Genomic DNA, 20060 nt, shown 5'->3' with positions numbered 1-20060 from the left:
ACAATTTCTGAACTGAAGAACACAGTGGAAGGAATCAAAAGCAGGACTGATGAAGCTGAAGATCGGATCAGGGAGTTGGAGAACAAAGTAGAAAAAGACACCCAGAAAAAGCAAGAGAAGAAAAAGAAGCTCAGAATGAATGAAGAGGGATTAAGAGAAATGCAAGGCACTATAAAATGTAATATCCAAATAATAGGGAAACCAGAAGAAGAAAAAGAGCAAGGGAAAGAAAATCTATTTGAAAAAGTAATGATGGAAAACTTTCCTAATGTGATGAGAGAAAAAGTCACACAATTCCGGGAAGCACAGAGAGTCTCAATCAAGAGAAACCCAAAGAAGCCCACTTCAAGACACATCATCATTATTTTTAACCTTTTATGTAATATATTTTCTCTGTGTGTCTTGCAAATAGCATATAGATGGAATTTCTTTGAACTCAGTCTGAGTTTGGTTGTTAATAGTAAAATTTTTCATGAAGTTTGGTATAATTTGACTTATTCTTGCCATATTACTTTGTCTTCTAATTACCATGCTTTCTTATAATATCCATTTACTATTTTTTTACTGTTCATGTCCTCATCCTTCTTCTATTCCCTTGTTAATAGAAAAGTCCCATACACCTCTTTCTACTATGTTTGCTCCCTCAAGACTAATAGGCTAAAGAAAAGTCCATGACCATGGAGCTTGTTTCATTTCAAATACATAATAATCCACCTCAAGGGGCTTGCAAGTTGTCTGACAGTCATATTTTAGTCTCTGATTTATTTCCTCCTCCATTTTCCCCAACTGCTATTTTATACCTCCTCTTCTTTACTTGAAAGGCCATGCTCCCAGTAGATGCTATATCCCTTGCTTTAAGTATATTTACATTCACAAAGTAAACAGAAGCAATTATTAGAATAAGTCCATAATCTCCATTTATATCTACCCACCTACAAGTGTCTCTTTCAAATAACCTTCAAATATTTGCTTCTGTGGATGAAAAAACAGCACTCTGTTTTTGCTCCTTGTGCTCCAGAACCAAACATCTTATGTTACTCAACGATGTTTCTCTAGGTAATCTCTCCTACATCATCAGTTTTCCTCTTTCCATTAAAAATTTCCTAAAAAAACATACCAACCAGACAATCTTTACTCACAAGTTAAAAACAATCCCTTACTTGACTTCTCTTAAACTTCTAGCTGCTATCCAACTTCTCTTCTTCCCTGAAGAACAAGATCATTCAAAATAGTCACATTTTCTTTCATCCTCCACTACCATTAAAGTTGTTCCAGTCAAGATAGCCAATGGTCTCCATATTTTCAACTCAGCAGTCAATTCTTAGTTCTTATCTTCTGTGCCCTCTTAGAAACATTTGACAGTCCCTCCTCCTGAAAAACTCTGTTTACTTGGTTTTCCTCCTACCACATTGGCAGTTTCTTCCCATTGTTTTTGCTGATTCTACTTATCTCCCCATCTATTAGTGTGCATGTGCCCCAAATCTCAGTGTTTTGCCATCTTTTTTCCCATCTGCACTCCCTCTCTTGTACTATATATATTTTATCCAGACCTTTAAATACAGACTTGACACTAATGATCCCCAAATATGTATTTCTAGCTCAGACTTTCCCCCAGATCCCAGTCTTACTTGACTACAATATCTAAAGCCATAACAAATTTAATGTGTTCAAAGTTTAATTCTTAGTCTTTTTATTCAAGTCTGTTTCTTCCACATTTTTTTCATTTTAGTAAATAGAAGCTACATTGTTCCAGTTGTTCAAGTCACGCACAGCCTTCACTAATTATCTATTGTCATGTAACAAATTACCCCCAAATTTTGCAGCTTAAAATAACAAGCATTTTGGTGAGTCACGAGAGGCTTAACTGGGAAGTTTTTGTTCAAGGTCTCTAGGACGATGCAGTTGAGCTGTTGGCTGGGGTGCAGTCTGACTGGAAGGTTCGTCTGCAAGAAGATTCACTTTCAAGCTCTCTCATATAACACTTCTCAGCTCCTTGCTGGCTGCTGGCCAGACTTCAGTTCCTCACCACTTGGGCCTCTCCATTAGCTGCCTAGGTGTTCTGATGGCATGGTGGGTGGCTTCTCCCAGACAACTGACCAGAAATGAGAAGAGCCAACACAGACTCCACAGTCTTTTTATAGCCAACTCTTGGAAGTAAAGTGTTATTGTTTCTGCCATGTTCTAGTCTCTAGAAGTGAGTCAAGGAATTCAGCCTGCATTTAAAGGTGTGATTATATAGACACAGGAATCATAGGGCCAGCTCAGAGCTCCCTACTATACAACCCTTACCCAGTCTGTCAGCAAGCACTACAAACTTTACTCCCTATTTCATTCACACTGCTTCAGCCACATGGGCCTACTTGCTACATGAGTCAAACCCCTACCACCGAGGTTTTGTGCTTCTTGTTCCCTTTGCTCTGGATTCTCTTCTGTCTGGTCCATAGGATTTGCTGCTAGCCCCCAAACTTCAGATTTCTATTTATATGGAGGCCTATCCTTATCACTTTGTTAAAAACTGTAAACTACCCCTGACAGTTCCTCATCCTTTATCCTGCTTTGTTTCTGTAGCATTGATCCCCAGCTACCATGCTGTTCATTGACATGTTTATTTTCATTATTTTCTCTTTATCTCATAAGAGGGCAAAGAATTTTTGTATGCTTGATTTTTTAAGTTATTTTTATTTTTATTTACTTTTTATTGTTGTTCAATTACAGTTGTCCCCATTTTCTCCTTATTACTCTCCTGTGCCCTAGCCACCCCACTTCCCACATTCAATCCTCCCTGCTATTTTCTTTGTCCACAGGTCCTTTATACATGTGCCTTGACTTAACCCTTCCCTTTCTTTACCGTGTTATCTTGCTCCTTCCACTTTCCTGTCACTGTTAGTTTGTTTCTTAGTTCCATGTCTCTGGTTATATTTTGATCACTCATTTGTTTTGTTGATTAGGTTCCACTTATAGGTGAGATCATATAATATTTGTCTTCCACCGCCTGGATTATTTCACTTAGCACAATACTCTCCGGTTTCATCCATGCTGTTTTGAAGAATAAGAGCTCCTTCTTTCTTTCTGCTGTGTAGTATTTTCCATTGTGTAAATGTAGCAGTTTTGTTTCTAACATTTGGCTATTGTTTTTTAATTATTTTTTATTGTTTGAATGCAGTTGTACCCATTTTCCCACCACCATTTTCCTCCACCCCACCCACCCCCACCTCTATTCCTCAATCCCGCTCTCCTACGGCTTTGTCCATGGATCCATATACATTCCTTGATGATCCTATTGCATCTTTCCCCCGTAACCCTTATCCCTCCTCCCCTCTGGTTATTGTAAGTTTGTTCTTTATTTCAGTATTTCTGGTTATATTTTACTTGCTTGTGTTTTGTTGTTGTTGTTGTTGTTGTTGAATAGGTTTCAATCATAGGTGAGATCATATGGTATTTGTCTTTCACTGCTTGGCTTATTTCACTTAGTATAATGCTCTCCAGTTCCATCTATGCTGTCACAATGAGTAAGGGCTCCTTCTTTCTTCTGTGTCCTATTCCATTGTGTAAATGTAGCAGGGTTTTTGTTTGTTTGTTTTTATTTTTTTATTTTTATTTTTTTCCAATTTTTGTATTTAATTATTTTTCAAGTACAGTTTTCTATTACTCCCATCCCATCCCACCCCCGTGCTCCCCCCTCCCTCCCATTTCCACCCTTCTCAGTTGTGGTCCATGTATCCTTTATATAGGTTCCTCTAAATCCCTCCCCTATTTCCCCTGAAATTTCCTCCCCTCTTCCCTCTGGTCACTGTCAGCCTGTTCTCTATTTCAGTGCCTTTGGTTATATTTTGCTTGCTTGTTTGTTTTGTTGTTTAGCTTCCTGTTAAAGGTGAGATCATATGGTATTTGTCCTTCAACATCTGGCTTATTTCACTCAGCATAATGCTTTCCAGTTCCATCCATGATGTTGCAAAAGGTAGGAGCTCCTTCTTTCTTTCTGCAGCATAAAATTCCATTGTGCATATGTACCATAGTTTTTTGATCCATTCACTTACTGACAGGCACCTAGGTTGCTTTCAACTCTTGGCTATTGTAAATTGTGCTGAGCAAATCGCATCCAACAATACATCAAAATGATCATACAACACGACCAAGTGGGATTCATCCCAGGGATGCAAGGATGGTTCAATATCCGCAAATCAGTAAATGTAATACAACACGTAAACAAAAGCAAAGACAAAAACCACATAGTCATATCAATAGATGCAAAAAAGCTTTTGATAAGGTACAACACGCATTTATGATAAAGGTACTCAGCAAAGTGGAAATAGAGGGAGCATTCCTCAATATAATAAAGGCCATATACGAAAGACCTACAGCCAACATCATAACTCAATGGGCAAAAACTAAAATCTTTTCCACTAAGATCAGGAAGAAGACAAGGTTGTCCACATTCACCACTTCTATTTAATATAGTATTGGAAGTTTTAGCCTCAGCGATCAGGCAAGAAAAGGAAATAAAAGGCATTCAAATTTGAAAGGAGGAAACAAAACTGTCATTGTTTGCAGATGACATGATAGTGTACATGGAAAATCCTATAGCCTCTACCCCCAAACTGCTCGAACTAATAAATGAATTTGGCAAAATGTAGCAGTTTTTTGATCCACTCATTTACTGATGGGCGTTTAGGCTGCTTCCAGCACTTGATTACTTTAAATAATACTGGCCTGAACATTGAGGTGCACAGGTTCTTTTGAATTGTTGTTTCAGAATTCTTAGGGTATGATACCAGCAGTAGGATTGCCAGCTCAAAAGGTAGTTCCATGTTTATGTGTTTGAGGAAATTTCATTCTGTTTTCCACAGTGGCTGCACCAGTCTGCATTACAACCAACAGAGCACCAGGGTTTCCTGTTCTCCACATTCCAAACACTTGTTTCTTAATTTGTTAATGATGGCCATTCTGACCAGTGTGAAGTGGTATCTCATTGTGCTTTTAATTTCCATCTCTCTGATGGCTAGTGATGCTGAGCATCCTTTCATATGATTATGGGCCCTCTGCTCCCCTTGAAGAAGTGTCTGTTCAGGTCCTTTGCCCATTTTTTAATTGGATTGTTTGTCTTCCTGGTGTAGAGTCATGTGAGTTCTCCATAGGTTTTGGAGATCAAACCTCGGTCTGAGGTATCATTGGAAAATATGTTTTGCACGTGGTTGGTTCCCTTTTCATTTTGCTTTTTTTTTTTAGCTGTACAGAAGTTTTTTATTTTGATATCTTCCCATTTTTTATTCTTTTTTTAAATAACCCTTGCTCTCAGGGACATATTGGTGAAAATAATGCTGGGTGGAATATCTGAGATTTTTCTGCCTATGTTCTCTTCTACGACTTTTTGGTGTCACTTCTTATATTGAAGGCTTTTATCCATCTGTTGTTTGTTTTGGTGTATGGTAGTCTACTTTCTTTTTTTTTTTTTTTTGCATTTACATGCCCAGATCTCACAGCACCATTTATTGAAGAGGGTATTTTTTCTCGATTTTATGCTCCTGCCCCCTTTATTGAGCACTAATTGACCAAAGAGACCTGGCTATATTTCTGGTCTCTCTATCCAGTTCTATTGATCAATGTGTCTCTTCTTATGCCTGTGCCAGACTCTTTTGATTACTGTGGCCTTGTAATATAGTTTGCTATCTAGTATTGTGATCTTACCTACCTTGTTCTTCATTCCCATAATTGCTGAGGCTATTTGGGGTCATTTATGGTCCCACATAAATTTTCGAAATGATTCTTCTGTATTTGTGAAATATGTCACTGGCATTTTAATGGGGATTGCATTGAATCTATACACAGCTTTGGGGAGAACGGACCCTTTGATGATGTTAATTCTTCCAATCCATGAACATTTATATCCTTCCATTTATTTGTGTCTTTCTTAATCTCTTCAGTGCTTTCTGAGTACAGGTCATTTACCTCCTTGGTTAGGTTTATTCTTAGCACCTTATTTTTCTTATTATTATTGCAATTGAGATTTTTTAAAAAATTTCTGTTCCTGATATTTGTTCTGCTGTACAAAAATATTTTTAATTTCTAGATATTGACTTTGTATCCCATTATTTTTGCCCAATTCAGTTATTAAGTTGAATAGTTTTTTGGTGGTGTCTTTAGAATTTTTTGTATACACTATCATGTTGTCTGCAAACTATGATAGTTTTGCTTCTTCCTTTCCAATTTGGATGCCTTTTATTTCTTTTTCTTGTCTGGTCACTGTAGCTACAACTTCCAATACTGTGATGAATAGAAGTGGTGAAAGGGGACACCCTTGACTTGTTCCTAATCTTAGTAGGAAAGCTTTTGGTTTTTGCCTATTGAGTATGATGCTGGCTTTAGATTTCACATATATGGTCTTTATTATGTTGAGTTATGCTCTCTCTTTTTCTACTTTTCTGAGTGTTTTTTAATCATAAATGCATGCTGTACTCTATCATACGCTTTTCAGTATCTATTGATAGGGTCATTTGATTTTTGTCTTTTCTTTTGTTTATATGATGTATTGCATTTATTGATTTGTGAATATTGTACCATTCTAGCATCCCTGGTATGAATCCTAGTTTATCCTGGTGCATGACCTTTTCAATGTATTGCGGGATGTAGTTTGCCAATATTTCGTTGAAGATTTTAGTGTTTAATTTTATCAGCAATATTGGTCTCTAGTTTTCTTTCTTTGTTGTGTCTTTATCTGGTTTTGGAATTAGGATAACACCTGCCTCATGAAAAGAGTTTGGGAATCTTCAGTCCTCTTGAGTTTTTTGGAATAGTTTAAGAAGCATAGGGGTTAGCTGTTCCTTAAATGTTTTGTGAAATCCTCCCATAAAACCATCCATTCCAGGGCTTTTGTGTGCTGTGAGCTTTTTAAATTATTACTCTAATTTCACTAGCTGTTATCAGTATGTTCAGGCCTTCTGCTCTTTTCTGATTACTTTTTTAAGATTATATATCTCTATAATTTGTCCCTCTCACCCAGGTTTTCAAATTTTATGGCATATAGTTGTTCATGGTAATTTCTTACAATCCTTTGCATTTCTATGGTATCAATTGTAATTTCTGATTTTATTTATTTGGATATCTCTCTTTATTTCTTGATCAGTCTGGTTAAAGTCTTGTCAACTTTGTTAGGTTTTCCAAAGAAACAACTTCTGGGTCTATTGATCCCTTGAATTGTTCTTTTACTTTCTATGTCATTTAATTCTGCTGTGATCTTGATCATTTTCTTCCTTCTAGTCAGTCTGGGCTTTGTTTGTTGTTGTGCCTCCAGTTCTTTTAGTTGTAGAATAAAGCTGTCTGTTTTAAATTTTACTGTCTTTTTGAGGTAGGCCTGTATTGTAGTGCACTTCCCTCTCAGGGCAACCTTCACTGTATCCTGTAGGTTGTGGGATGTTGTGTATTTAATTTGCATTTGTTTCAGAAACGTTTTGATTTCTTCCTTGATCTTATTGTTAATCCATTCATTGTTTAATAACATCTTATTCAGTCTCCCTGAATAAGTACTCCATTTGACTACTTTTGCATTTTTCCTTTATACTTCTTCTCTGAGATGAAAGGATCCGAATATATCAGTTAAGTCCATTTGATCTAGTGTGTTGTTCAGTGCTATAATATCCTTGTTGATATTTTTTTGGACAATCTGTCCATTGTTGAGAGTGAGGCATTAAAATCCCCTACTATAAGTGTGTTGCTGTCTATACTTTTCTTGAGGTCTTCTAAGATTTTCCTTATATATTTGGATGCTCCTATGTGGGGTGCATATGTGTTTACAATGTTTATGTTTTCTTGATGAATTATTTCTTGACTAGCATGAAGTGTCCATCTATCACTTTTTAAAAATATATTCTGTTGATTGTGCTATTACAATTGTCCCATTTACCCCCTTTGTTCCTCTCTGCCTTGAATCCCCCATCCACATCCCCCCACCTTAGTTCATGTCCATGGGTTGTATATATAAGTTCTTTGGCTTCTACATTTTCCATACTATTCTTAATATCTCCCTGTCTATTTTCTACCTACCATTTATGCTACTTATTCTCTGTACCTTTTCCCCCTCCCTCCCCCCCCCACTACCCTGTTGATAACCCTCCATGTGATCTCCATTTCTGTGGTTCTGTTCTTGTTCTAGTTGTTTGTTCAGTTTGCTTTTGTTTTATTTTAAGTGTGGTTGTTAATAACTGTGAGTTTGCTGTATTTTACTGTTCATATTTTTTATCTTCTCTTTCTTAGTTAAGGTTCTTCAACATTTCATATAATAAGGGCTTGGTGATGATGAATTCCTTTAACTGGACCCTATCTGAGAAGCATTTTATCTGCCCTTCCATTCTAAATGAAAGCTTTGGTGGATAGAGCAATCTTGGATGTAGGTCCTTGAGTTTCATGACTTGGAATACTTCTTTCCATCCCCTTCTTGCCTGTAAGGTGCCTTTTGAGAAATCAGCTGACAGTCTGATGGGAACTCCTTTGTAGGTAACTGTCTCCTTTTCTCTTGCTGCTTTTAAGATTCTCTCCTTATTTTTAATCTTGGGAAATGTAATTATGATGTGCCTTGGTGTGCTCCTTCTTGGGTCCAAATTCTATGGAACTCTGTGAGCTTCCTGGAAGTCTATTGCCTTTGCCAGATTGGGGAAGTTATTCATTATGTTTTTAAATAAGTTTTCAATTCTTTGCTCTTCCTCTTCTCCTTCTGGCACCTCTCTGATTTAGATCTTGGAACACTTTAAAGTGGTCATGGAGGTTCCTAAGCCTTTTCTTTCTTTCTTTCTTTCTTTTTTTTTTGAATTCTTGTTTCTTCACTATGTGTTGGTCGAATATCTACTTCATTCTTCTCCACACCATTGGTTTGAGTCCCGGTTTCCTTCCCATCACTGTTGGTTCCCTATAGTTGAGGGGTCTTATTAAGGTCTTTCCCTTAATTCACCTTTTATAGCCTTCACTCTTTACTCTATTTTGCAACCTTATTCAACCAGTTCTGTGAGCTTCCTGATTACCAGTGATTTGAATTGTGCATCTGATAGGTTGGCTATCTCTTTGTTGTTTAATTGTATTTTTTCTGGGATCTTTGATCTGTTCTTTCATTTGAGCCAGATTTTTTTTCAGTGTGCCCTTTCTGTAGTAAGGGGTGGAGCCTTATGTATTTGTCAGGGTTGAGCAACCCACATTGCTGTGTTGTGGCACTGTGCATGGGGGACAGATCAAAAAGGGAATATTGCCACTTTCTGAGCTCTCTGCCAGCTTTCAGACACTTCCTTTACTACCCACAAGCAAATTGAGCCCTTTCTGGTGCTAATTCCTGGGTGGGTGGTTTTGTGTCTGATCTAGAACCCTGTGGTTTTCTCCAATGAACTCTCCTGAGAGGCTGAGAGTTTCTCCTGCACCTGCAACCCCCTCAGGTTGTTCTAGTCTGAGGTTTTGAGGCTTTATTTCTCCACAGTGGAACCCTTAGTTATACAATCTATCTCACTTCCCAGTTGTTCTTCCTGGTTTATTTGCATAAAAATATGAGACTACCCACTCTGCCAACCTCAACCTCACCTGGTTCATGAGCCACTGCCTTCTGTGCCTTGTTCCGCCACCCACTGCCTTCTCCACCCACGTCCTCCAGCTGTGGCCTTTCCACAAGTCCTCTCCACCCCTACTGCCTGTTTCTGCCCCTCTTACCAGTCTGGATGAATGTTTCCTCCTTAACTCCTTGGTTGTCTGAGTTCCATACAGTTCAATTTTCTGACAGCTTTGATTGTTGTTGTCATTGTTGTTTTTAATTTGTTGTCCTTCTTTTGGTTGTTTAAGGACACAAATTGTATCTACCTATACCTCCACCTTGGCTGGAAGTCCTGTGTATCCTTTTATGGCCTTTTTTTGTAAGTCTTTTATTTTCTGATATAAACATTGCTACATGGCTTTCTATTCCTGTCCACTTGTTTAAAATATTTTTCCAACCCTTCACTTTCAGTCTATGTAGGTCTTTTGTTCTTAGTTGAGTCTTTTGTATGCATGATATGTATGGGTCATGTTTCTTGTCTATTCAACTATCCTATGTCTTTTCCTTGGGCATTTAATCCATTTACATTCAAGGTTATTATTGATAGGTACTTATTCATTGTCATTTTCCCCCTTTGTACCTCTGTTCTTCTCTCTCTCACTCTTTTTCATCCTCTTCTTAAAGTAGTTCCTTTAACATATCTTGCAATTTTGGTTTGATGGAGGTGTATTTTTTTTTTTTAGATTTCTTTTGTCTGGGCAAGTCCTTATTTTGCATTCTATTTTAAATGGCAGCCTTGCTGGGTAGAGTTTTTCTTGTTCCAGCCCTTTGGTTTTCATTACTTGAAATATTTCTTGCCATTTCCTTCTGGATTTTTTATTTCTGTTGAGAAATCAGCCACCAGCCTTATCAAAGATCCCTTGCATGTTATTTCTTGTTTTATACTTTCTGCCTTAAGATTCTCTATCTTTGAATTTTGCAATTTTAATTATGTGTCATGGAGTAAGCCTCTTTGAGTTCATCTTGATTGGTACCCTCTGTGTTTCCTGGATTTGTGTGCCTTTTTCTCTAATCAAATTTAGAAAGTTTTTGTTATTACTTTTTCAAACAAGTTTTCTATCCCTTGTTCTTCTTCTCCTTCTTATAGCCCTATTATATGGATATTTTTATGTTTCATGTTGTCCTGCATTTCCCTTAACTCCTCTTCATTGTTTTTTAGTCTTTTCTCCTTTTCTTGCTCTCTCTGGGAGATTTTTTTTTTACTTCGTGTTCCAGCTAGCTGATTCAATCCTCTGCTTCACCTAACCTACTTTTGATTCCTTCTACTGTGTTCCTCAGTTCAGAAGTTGTATTCTTTATACACTCTTGGCACTTTTATAGTTTTTATATACATGCTAATGCAGTTCACAGTAAGTTCCTTGTAGCTTCCCTGTGGTGTTTTTGTAATTTTCACTGAGCTCATTAAGCTTCCTTGTAACCATTGTTTTGAACCCAATATTTGATAGTTTACTGGCCTTTATCTCATTTAGAAATTTTTAAGGGGATTCCTCTTTTCCTCTGTTGGGGTTGCTTGTTTGTCTCCCCATTTTAGGGGAGATTCTTCTTATTTTATTTTGCTTCTTAAATTGATCAACTTTGATTCACTGTGGTCATGTGTGAACTTCTATAGTAGGAGACCTGTGTGATTTAGTCATGCAGTCTCCTTGATCTCCTGAACTTGATGCTCTTGCAATTCCCTTAATGCTGTTTAGGTTGACTCCCTGAATGTAGTTGGGTTTTGATTATTGTTGGGTCACTATTTGGTTGGCCCTTCCCTGAAGCTTGTTGACTGAGGGTTACTCAACCCATCATTTCTTATATGCTGTTGTACAGGTGCTGCCAGAACAAAAATACAAAGCCTAGTAACAAACCCACACCCACAAAAATAACCCTACCTGCAATCCCACTGTCAACAGCAAAGGAACCAGTATTAATAAAGTTGTAAAGAGATTAAAACTATCAAAAGAAGGACTTCCGCCAAGATGGAGGCATAGGTGGAAACACTGTGCCTTCTCCCACAACCAAGTTTGAACACAACAAAGGTTTGGAGAACTAGGATACACCCAAAGACCAGAAAATGGAATTATACGGAAGTCCGACAACTATGAACCGTTCAATGGGGACTGTAAGAGAGGCAGAGCCAGCAGCGGAGCTGTGTCGGGCAGGACAGATCTCCCGACCTAGGCGGCGCAGGCAGCCCGGAACCAGTTGGGGTGTGGGGCAGACAGTGAGACAGTGGGCACACATTCGCACACAGTGAGACAGACCACACAAGCCCCAGGGGGTGAACCCAGTGGTGGAGGGCTGACAGTGGTGGCACACTCACGTGCAGTGGAACGAAACACGTGGGCGTGGTGACAGTGGTGGCTGCGGCATTGGTGGGGGATGCGGCGGCAGGTGGCAGACGAGATACAAATGTCCCTCTTTGAGCCCGCCCCCACATACAACATCACAACCCAGCGACTTAGTTGCCCTGCTCTGGTGAAAACCTAGGGCTCTGATCCTGCTACTTAACAGGCACGAACAGCCCAAAAGATGGTGCAAGAACTCAAAGTCCCAGAGCCAATAACTCTAAGCGACCAACAGATTGCTAGCCTCTCAGAAGCCCAGTTTAAAACACTATTTATCAGGATGCTCACAGAATTGGTAGAGTACAGTCACAAATTAGAGGAACTTAGTCACAAATTAGAGGAACATATGAAGGCTAAACTAATTGAAATGAAGGGAGATGTCCAGGAAACCAATAGCGATGGAAAGGAAACTGGGACTCAAATCAAAGGAGTGGACCAGAAGGGAGAACGAAACATCCAACCAGAAAATAGTAAAGAAACAAGAATTCAAAAAATGAGGAGAGGCTTAGGAACCTCCAGGACATCTTTAAACGTTCCAACATCCGGATTATAGGGGTACCAGAAGGGGGAAGGAAACAGCCACGAGTGGAAAACGTATTTGAACAAATAATAAAGGAGAACTTCCCCAGTCTGGCAAAGGAAATAGACTTCCAGGAAATCCAGGAAGCTCAGAGAGTGCCAAAGAAGTTGGACCCAAGAAGGAACACACCAAGGCACATCATAATTACATTAGCCAAGACTAAAATGAAGGAGAGAATCCTAGAAGCAGCAAGGGATAAGGGGACAGTCACCTACAAAGGAGTACCCATCAGACTGTCAGCGGATTTCTCAAAAGAGACCTTACAGGCAAGAAGGGGCTGGAAAGAAGTATTCCAAGTCATGAAATCCAAAGACCTACAGCCAAGATTGCTTTATCCAGCAAAACTTTCCTTTAGAATGGAAGGACAGATAAAGTGCTTCTCAGACAAGGTCAAGTTCAAGGAGTTCATCATCACCAAGCCCTTATTATATGAAATGCTAAAGGGACTTATATAAGAAAGAGATGATGAAAAATATCAACAGTGAAAGGACAACAAACACACAGTTATTAACAACCACACCTAAAACAAAAGCAAACCAAGAGGACAGCTAGATCAGGAGTGGAACCATAGAAATGAAGAACACATGGAGGGTTAGAAACAGGGGGGTGGGAGGAGGAGAAGGGGGGAGAAGGCACAGAAAATAGCATAGATGGCAGGTAGAAAATAGATAGAGGGGAGGGTGAGTATAGTAGGGGAAATATACAATCTGAAGAAGTTGAGACAAGTGGTTATAAACTAAGGGGGGAGAAGGGTGGGGGAGGGAGTGTGCGGGTGGAGGGGAATGAAGGGGGAATAGAACAACTGTAATGGTATAATCAATAAACTATATTTTTAAAAAACTATCAAAAGAAAGGCAAGTGAATATGAGGTGACCTACTGAAAGAAAAGTAATTTTGAGAGGGTAGAGGGAGAAACAGTAATAAGAATTAGGAATTGGAGCAATGCAAATAGAGAAAGTGAAATTTACATCATAAATAAAAAAGAGAATGAAGAAGGCAGAATTAAGTAAAACCAGGGAAACATATAGTGTTAGGTTTAAATTAAAAAATTTAAAGAAATAAAATAAAATAAAGTGAGAAAGAGAAAAAAGGAAAAATAAATAAATAATAGATAAATAGGAACCAAATTGGAGAGAAAGGTACACCACAGCTCTATTAACAAAATATGAGCTAAAACTAATGTATATTCACTGTGGCTGGTGTGGCTCAGTGGACTGAGTGGGGACTTGTGAAGCAAGAAGTCACTGGTACAATTTCCAGTCAGGGAACATGTCTGCATTATGGGTTAGGTCCCTAGTAGAGGGTGCGTGAAAGCCAACTATAAATTGATGTTTCTCTCCCTTTTTTCTTCCTCCCTTCCCCTCTAAAAATAAATAAATAAAATCTTTAAAAATTAATATAGGTGAGATGAGCATAAGAGGGAAAAAGGAAGAAGAAAAACTTAGATGTGTAGAGGAAATGGAAGTGATTTTGAGATGATAAAAGGAGAAGTAATACTAAAAATAAGAAATGAAAGAAGCCTAAGAAAGCTAAAAATTAAAATTTGAGGTGAAAAGAAAAAGAAAAAAGGGCGGGATGAAAGAGAAAAAAACAACCTAAGACAGGGTGGAATTAAAATCTGAGATGCAAAATGAGTAGGAGAGGGGGAATAGTAAAATGTGAGATTTGGAATATAAAAATAGTGAAGATCTAGAGACAAAATTGAAAAAATGCAACAATAACTACTATATCCACAACCAATGAGCAAAGATAGCTAAAGGTGGAGATGGGTTGTAGGTATGTTAAGAGTGGGGAAAAGAATGTGACATCTCACATTGACCATTGACAAGAAAAATGCTTTTGAGAGGCTGGACAAGGAGAAATAATGAGTGTGAAATGAAACAAGTTGTAGCCAGAGAGGAAAAAAATTTTAAATAAAAATAATAAAAGGAAAGATGGGGTAAGTGAAGGGAGGAGCAAAATATGTGAATTGAAGTAAACTGTGATATAAAATCTAGTGACTTAATATGCACAAACTTGAAGGATAAGAAATGAATGTTTAAAAAGCTATGTAGGAAATGAAATATCACAAATCATCAAGAAGACCACAGTGGATTTTGTCTCAGTAGCATCTAAAATTTACCAGTTTTTTTATTGCTGGATCTGTCTCTGGTGATGTCAGTAACGACCCCATCTTGCCTTAGGCAATCTGTTCAGGACAACCAGGGTTTGACCATCTGTGGCTGGCTTCTCTAGTTGTTAATCTAGTCACTCTGCATCAGCATTCAGGCTTAAGAACCATAGGTGGGGTAGAGATCCTCCTGGGGCTGGGGACTTGCTTTCGGTCAGGCTGCTGCCACTCAGGGGGGGGGGGGTGGTCTGCCTGAGCAAGATGACTACTGCAGTATCGAGGATGACTCAGCACCATGACTTTAGCAGCTATTCTCTTAATTCATTCCCCAAAGTCTCTATCCCCAGTCTCTCTTCAAGCATCTCTAGTCCACTCTGCACCCCCCTTTGCCTAGGGTGAGCGGCTGCAAATGAAAACTGATGTGTTGGCACTTTAAATGGCTCTTTGCATCTCTAGCTGTCTATCTCTGGCAGAAAGCAACCCTGTTGCTTTTCACAGATGGATATTATCTGTGTACTTTTGTGGCTCTGGTGTCTAGGCTGGAGATTCTAGTTTAGGGATAAGACCCCCCACTTCTCAAGGGATTTGAACCAGAGATTTGCCCNGGTAGAGATCCTCCTGGGGCTGGGGACTTGCTTTCGGTCAGGCTGCTGCCACTCGGGGGGGGGGGGGTGGTCTGCCTGAGCAAGATGACTACTGCAGTATGGAGGATGACTCAGCACCATGACTTTAGCAGCTATTCTCTTAATTCATTCCCCAAAGTCTCTATCCCCAGTCTCTCTTCAAGCATCTCTAGTCCACTCTGCACCCCCCTTTGCCTAGGGTGAGCGGCTGCAAATGAAAACTGATGTGTTGGCACTTTAAATGGCTCTTTGCATCTCTAGCTGTCTATCTCAGGCAGAAAGCAACCCTGTTGCTTTTCACAGATGGATATTATCTGTGTACTTTTGTGGCTCTGGTGTCTAGGCTGGAGATTCTAGTTTAGGGATAAGACCCCCCACTTCTCAAGGGATTTGAACCAGAGATTTGCCCCTTAAATATTCTTCTGGCACTTTAGCTGCCACCTGTGGGCACTCAGCCAGCCCTCTCACCTCTACATCACACTTCCTATCAGTAACGTTGTGCCGAAGCTATTTCTTCTGTCTGTGGTTATAAGGCTTTTCACTCACTATTGTTCCGTTGTTTGTTCTGGCTATTTTCTCCACAATTTACTTGTAATTGCTCTGAGGAGGAGGTTACTGTAACTTCCATGCACTCCTCCACCATCTTGGATATCTTTTGTCTGTTTATTGTAGTACCTCTGACATCTAGAGGAACCCCTAGAACATAAAATTTCTCCAAAATTGTGTGTGTGTGTTTTTGTTTAAATGTTTCCCTCACTGAAAGTTACTCATTGCATTTTTGTTTTTGTAATAGTTACTCTTAATGCAAATATTTAAGTTTACCTATTTCTTATCAAACCTAATTTAATCAGCAGTTATAGTTCCTCTGTGAAGAAATAAACATTGTGAAAAGTTAGAAGATGGCAGCAAGGTAGGTGGGAGTGGAGCCCACTTCCCTGTGCCCAGCTGGAACACCTAGGTGATCCTCCAAGGAACATAGTGAAGAGCCAACTAAATCCCAGCTTATATGGTTTGGAGGGCAAAAATTGCAGAGGACATTGAAAGGCAGATGGTGAGGAGATTGTTCTGGGAAGGTAAGTTCCCTGAAATCTGCATGGGGACCAAGGCTGCTGCAGCCCCAGGCTCAGCACCTGTGGCAGGATATGGGGAGGAGAGTTAAATCAGCAGCTCCCTCCCCTGTCAGAGTAGGGAGGGCAGCCCAGCACGAGGAGGGACCTAGATGCTGGAAGTTGCTGGGAGAAATAGAGACAAAGTGGGAGGCACACAGAGGCGGTACAATTTCTCTGGGATCATGGACGCTGGTACCAAAAAAATTGGGGTATAGGGTGACAACTACAGAAAGGAGGAGTTGGGCCATGTCAAACCTTGACTCAGATAGTCTCCAGATTGGCTGGAAAGTTGGACTGTGTGAAAAAAAGTTGTGCTTGTTAAGAATGGCAGACAGCTGCTTTGAAAGGAACTCTTGGCAGTGGCTGATGTTCCCCAAGGGAAATTTCAGTTGCATGCACCCAGAGACAGTAGCTGAGCAGAACCATGCATGCCCAACTTGTCTCAGGCTCCATGCCTGAGATTGACTCATACTGTGCACCCAGAGACTTAGTGACTGACTTGAGCCTGACAGCTCACAGAATACCTGGGCCAGCAGAGGCTGGGAAATTGTGACCCAGACCTGGTCCCCAGTCTCTCAAAACCATAGGAAGGGAGAAAAGTAAAGTCAAGCCCCCCCTTTTTGGTGGCATCTAGGAAGACTAACAGAACTCGCAGAACTCATTGAATAAGTTTAAAGTCACTAGGAAGCCTTCTTTTTCTTCTTAGATCCTCTCTCTCTTTTTTTCTTCTTCCCCCAATTGAGACAATAAGACTTGGGGTTATGAAGGGTCTAGAGACAGATGGAAAAGGGGAGGACCAGGCTAATCCAAAGAAACCTGAGAAACTAAGACAAATGTCATTTTGCTATCACACAGAGCTGGTATTTTATTGTTTGTGTGTATTATTATTATCTTTTCATTATTTTTACTACTTTTATTTTATTAGTATTTTTAATTTCTCTTCCTTATGTTTAGTTTTCCTCATTTTATTTCCATGTTTAATTTTATCTTTTGAATGGTTTTCCTTATTCTCTCTTTGTTGTATTTTAATTTTTATTCTTTCACTTTACCCTTGTTACAATTAACACAAACTCTTCATTGGGTATTTTCTATTCTGGTTTTTCAACTCATAATTTCTTGTCATATTATTGTTGTTCCAGTACTATTGCAAATAATTGTTGTTCCATACAATTGTACATACTACACAACAAACTTACCTAATCATAGCCCACTTCACTTTAACCCTGAGCATTACTCCACTCTCTCTCACACTACACCTATATTATATCCTTTACTCTCACTATACCTCTTCATCTAACCATGTACAAGTGCTCAGTTTTCTGGATTCAACTCACAATTCTCCTCTACTCTAACGAGAGTCTTATCTCTCTTTCACCTTTTACAAAAAGTGACTACTTGGGTGAAATATCACAGTTAATGCTATGCTTGTCCAAAGAATCTTCTATATCTTCTCTACTTGCTGGTACTTTAAATCCCATAAAATACTCTCCCACTGTCTTAATCCATTTTGTCTACCCCCTGCCACTGATAACATACAAGAATAGGTGGGAGTTGCAAACATCAGTATACCAGCCAGAGAAGAAAAACCACCAACAAAGAAACCACCAAAAGGCAAAAATCCAAGTACAACAAGAGAGTCCACACAAACAGAAGAAGGGGCAAACCTAGAGCATCTAGACAAGGAGATCAAAGAGACCACACCACTGAACTCCATAGAATTCCCACCAGAGAAGTTTATCCTAAAAAGACAGCTAGCAAAGTGAAATCAGAAAATGCAGAAACAAACAAAAAGAGTAATCTAAAGTGGGGAGACAAAAAAATAACATGCAATCAAAAGGAATGAAAAACTTCCCAATAAAAGAGCAAAATGAAATGGAGGTATCCAAACTATCAGAAATAGAATTCAAAATAATGGTTATAAAGATGCTCAAGGAATTTACAGACAAATGGAAGAGTCTGAGTGAGAACTACGCCAGCATGAAAAAGTAAATAGAAACTATAAACAAAAACCAGGAAGAAATGAACAATAAATTCTCAGAAATAAAAAACACATTGGAAGAAATTACAAGCAGGCTGGATGAAGCAAAGTATTGAATCAGCAAGCTGGAGGACAAGGTAGAAAAAAACACCCAGAAGGAGACAAAAAAAGAAAAGAGGCTCAGAAAGAATGAAGAGGTGGTAAGGGAGCTGCAAGAAAACATGAAACACAACAATATCCGTACAGTAGGGATACCAGAAAGAGAAGAAAAAGAACAAGGGATAGAAAACATGTTTGAAAAAGTAATGGTGGAAAACTTTTCTAATTTGATGAGAGAAAAAGTCACAATAATCCAGGAAACACAGAGAGCCGCAATTAAGAAGAGTCCAGAGAGGCCCACTTCAAGACACATCATAATTAAAATGCCCAAATTTCAAGACAAAGAGAGAATCTTAAAGGCAGCAAGGGAGAAACGGTAAGAAACATACAAGAAAGCCCCGGGAAGGTTAGCAGGTGACTTCTTAATGGAAACCCTCCAAGCCAGAAGAGAATGGCAAGAAATATCCCAAGTAATGAGAACCAGAGGCCTGCAACCAAGGCTACTTTACCCAGCAAGGCTCTCATCAAGATGGAAGGCCAAATAATGAGCTTCCCAGAAAAAAGAAGTCTAAAAGAATGCACCTCCACCAAACCAGCTTTGCAAGAGATGCTAAAGGGACTGCTTTCAAAAAGGGGGAAAAAGAGTGAGAGAGAGAAGAACATAGCTATCAAAAAATGGCAATGATAAGTAGTACCTATCAATAATAACCTTAAACATAAATAGCTTATTGCTCCAATCAAAGGACATAGAAAAGCTGAATAAATAAGAAAGCATGACCTACACATTTGCTGCCTATCAGAGATCTATCTCAGAACAAAAGACCTACACAGACTGAAAGTGAGGGCCTGGAAACAAATTTTCCAAGCAAATGGACAGGAAAAAAAAGCTGAGGTAGCAATACTCATATGAGACAAAATACACTTCAAAAAAAGGGGCCACAAAAAGAGACCCAGAAGGTCACTTCATAATACTCAAGGGAAGAATCCATCAAGAAGACAAAAACATTGTAAATATATATGCTCCCACATAGGAGCACCCAAATACACAAAGAAAATCTTAGAGGACTTCACAAAAGATGTTGACAGCAATACAATTACAGTAGGAGATTTTAACACCCTACTGTCAAAAATGGACAGATCTTTCAAACAAAATATCAACAAAGGTACTGGGGCATTGAACAATGTCCTAGATAAAATGGAATTAAGTGATATATATGGAGCCTTTCATCCCAAAGAAGCTAAATACACATTTTTTAAAAACGCACATGGAATGTTTTCAAATATAGACCACATGATAGGACACAAAACGAACCTTGACATATTCAAGAAAATTGAAAACATAACAAGCATTTTCTCCGACCACAAGGGACTGAAATTAAAAACCAATGTCAAGGAAAAAATTAAAAAACACTCCAACTCATGGAGATTGAATAGCATGCTATTAAACAATGAATGGGTCAAAAGTGAGATGAAGGAAGAAATCAAAAAGTTTCTGGAAGCAAATGAAAATGAACTCACAACAACCCAAAACTTATGGACACAGTGAAGGCAACCCTAAGAGGGAAGTTCTTAGTGATACAGGCCTACCTAAAATAAATAAAAACATTTTATTATCCATTCATATTGTAATGAATGCCTGGGTTGCTTCAATAACTTGGCTAGTGTAAATAAT

Source organism: Sturnira hondurensis, unplaced genomic scaffold (assembly GCF_014824575.4).
Source record: "Sturnira hondurensis isolate 20B ecotype Veracruz unplaced genomic scaffold, ASM1482457v3 Scaffold0008916, whole genome shotgun sequence".
NCBI classification, from domain to species: Eukaryota; Metazoa; Chordata; class Mammalia; order Chiroptera; family Phyllostomidae; genus Sturnira; species Sturnira hondurensis.
Note: the sequence above shows the minus strand (reverse complement) of the source record.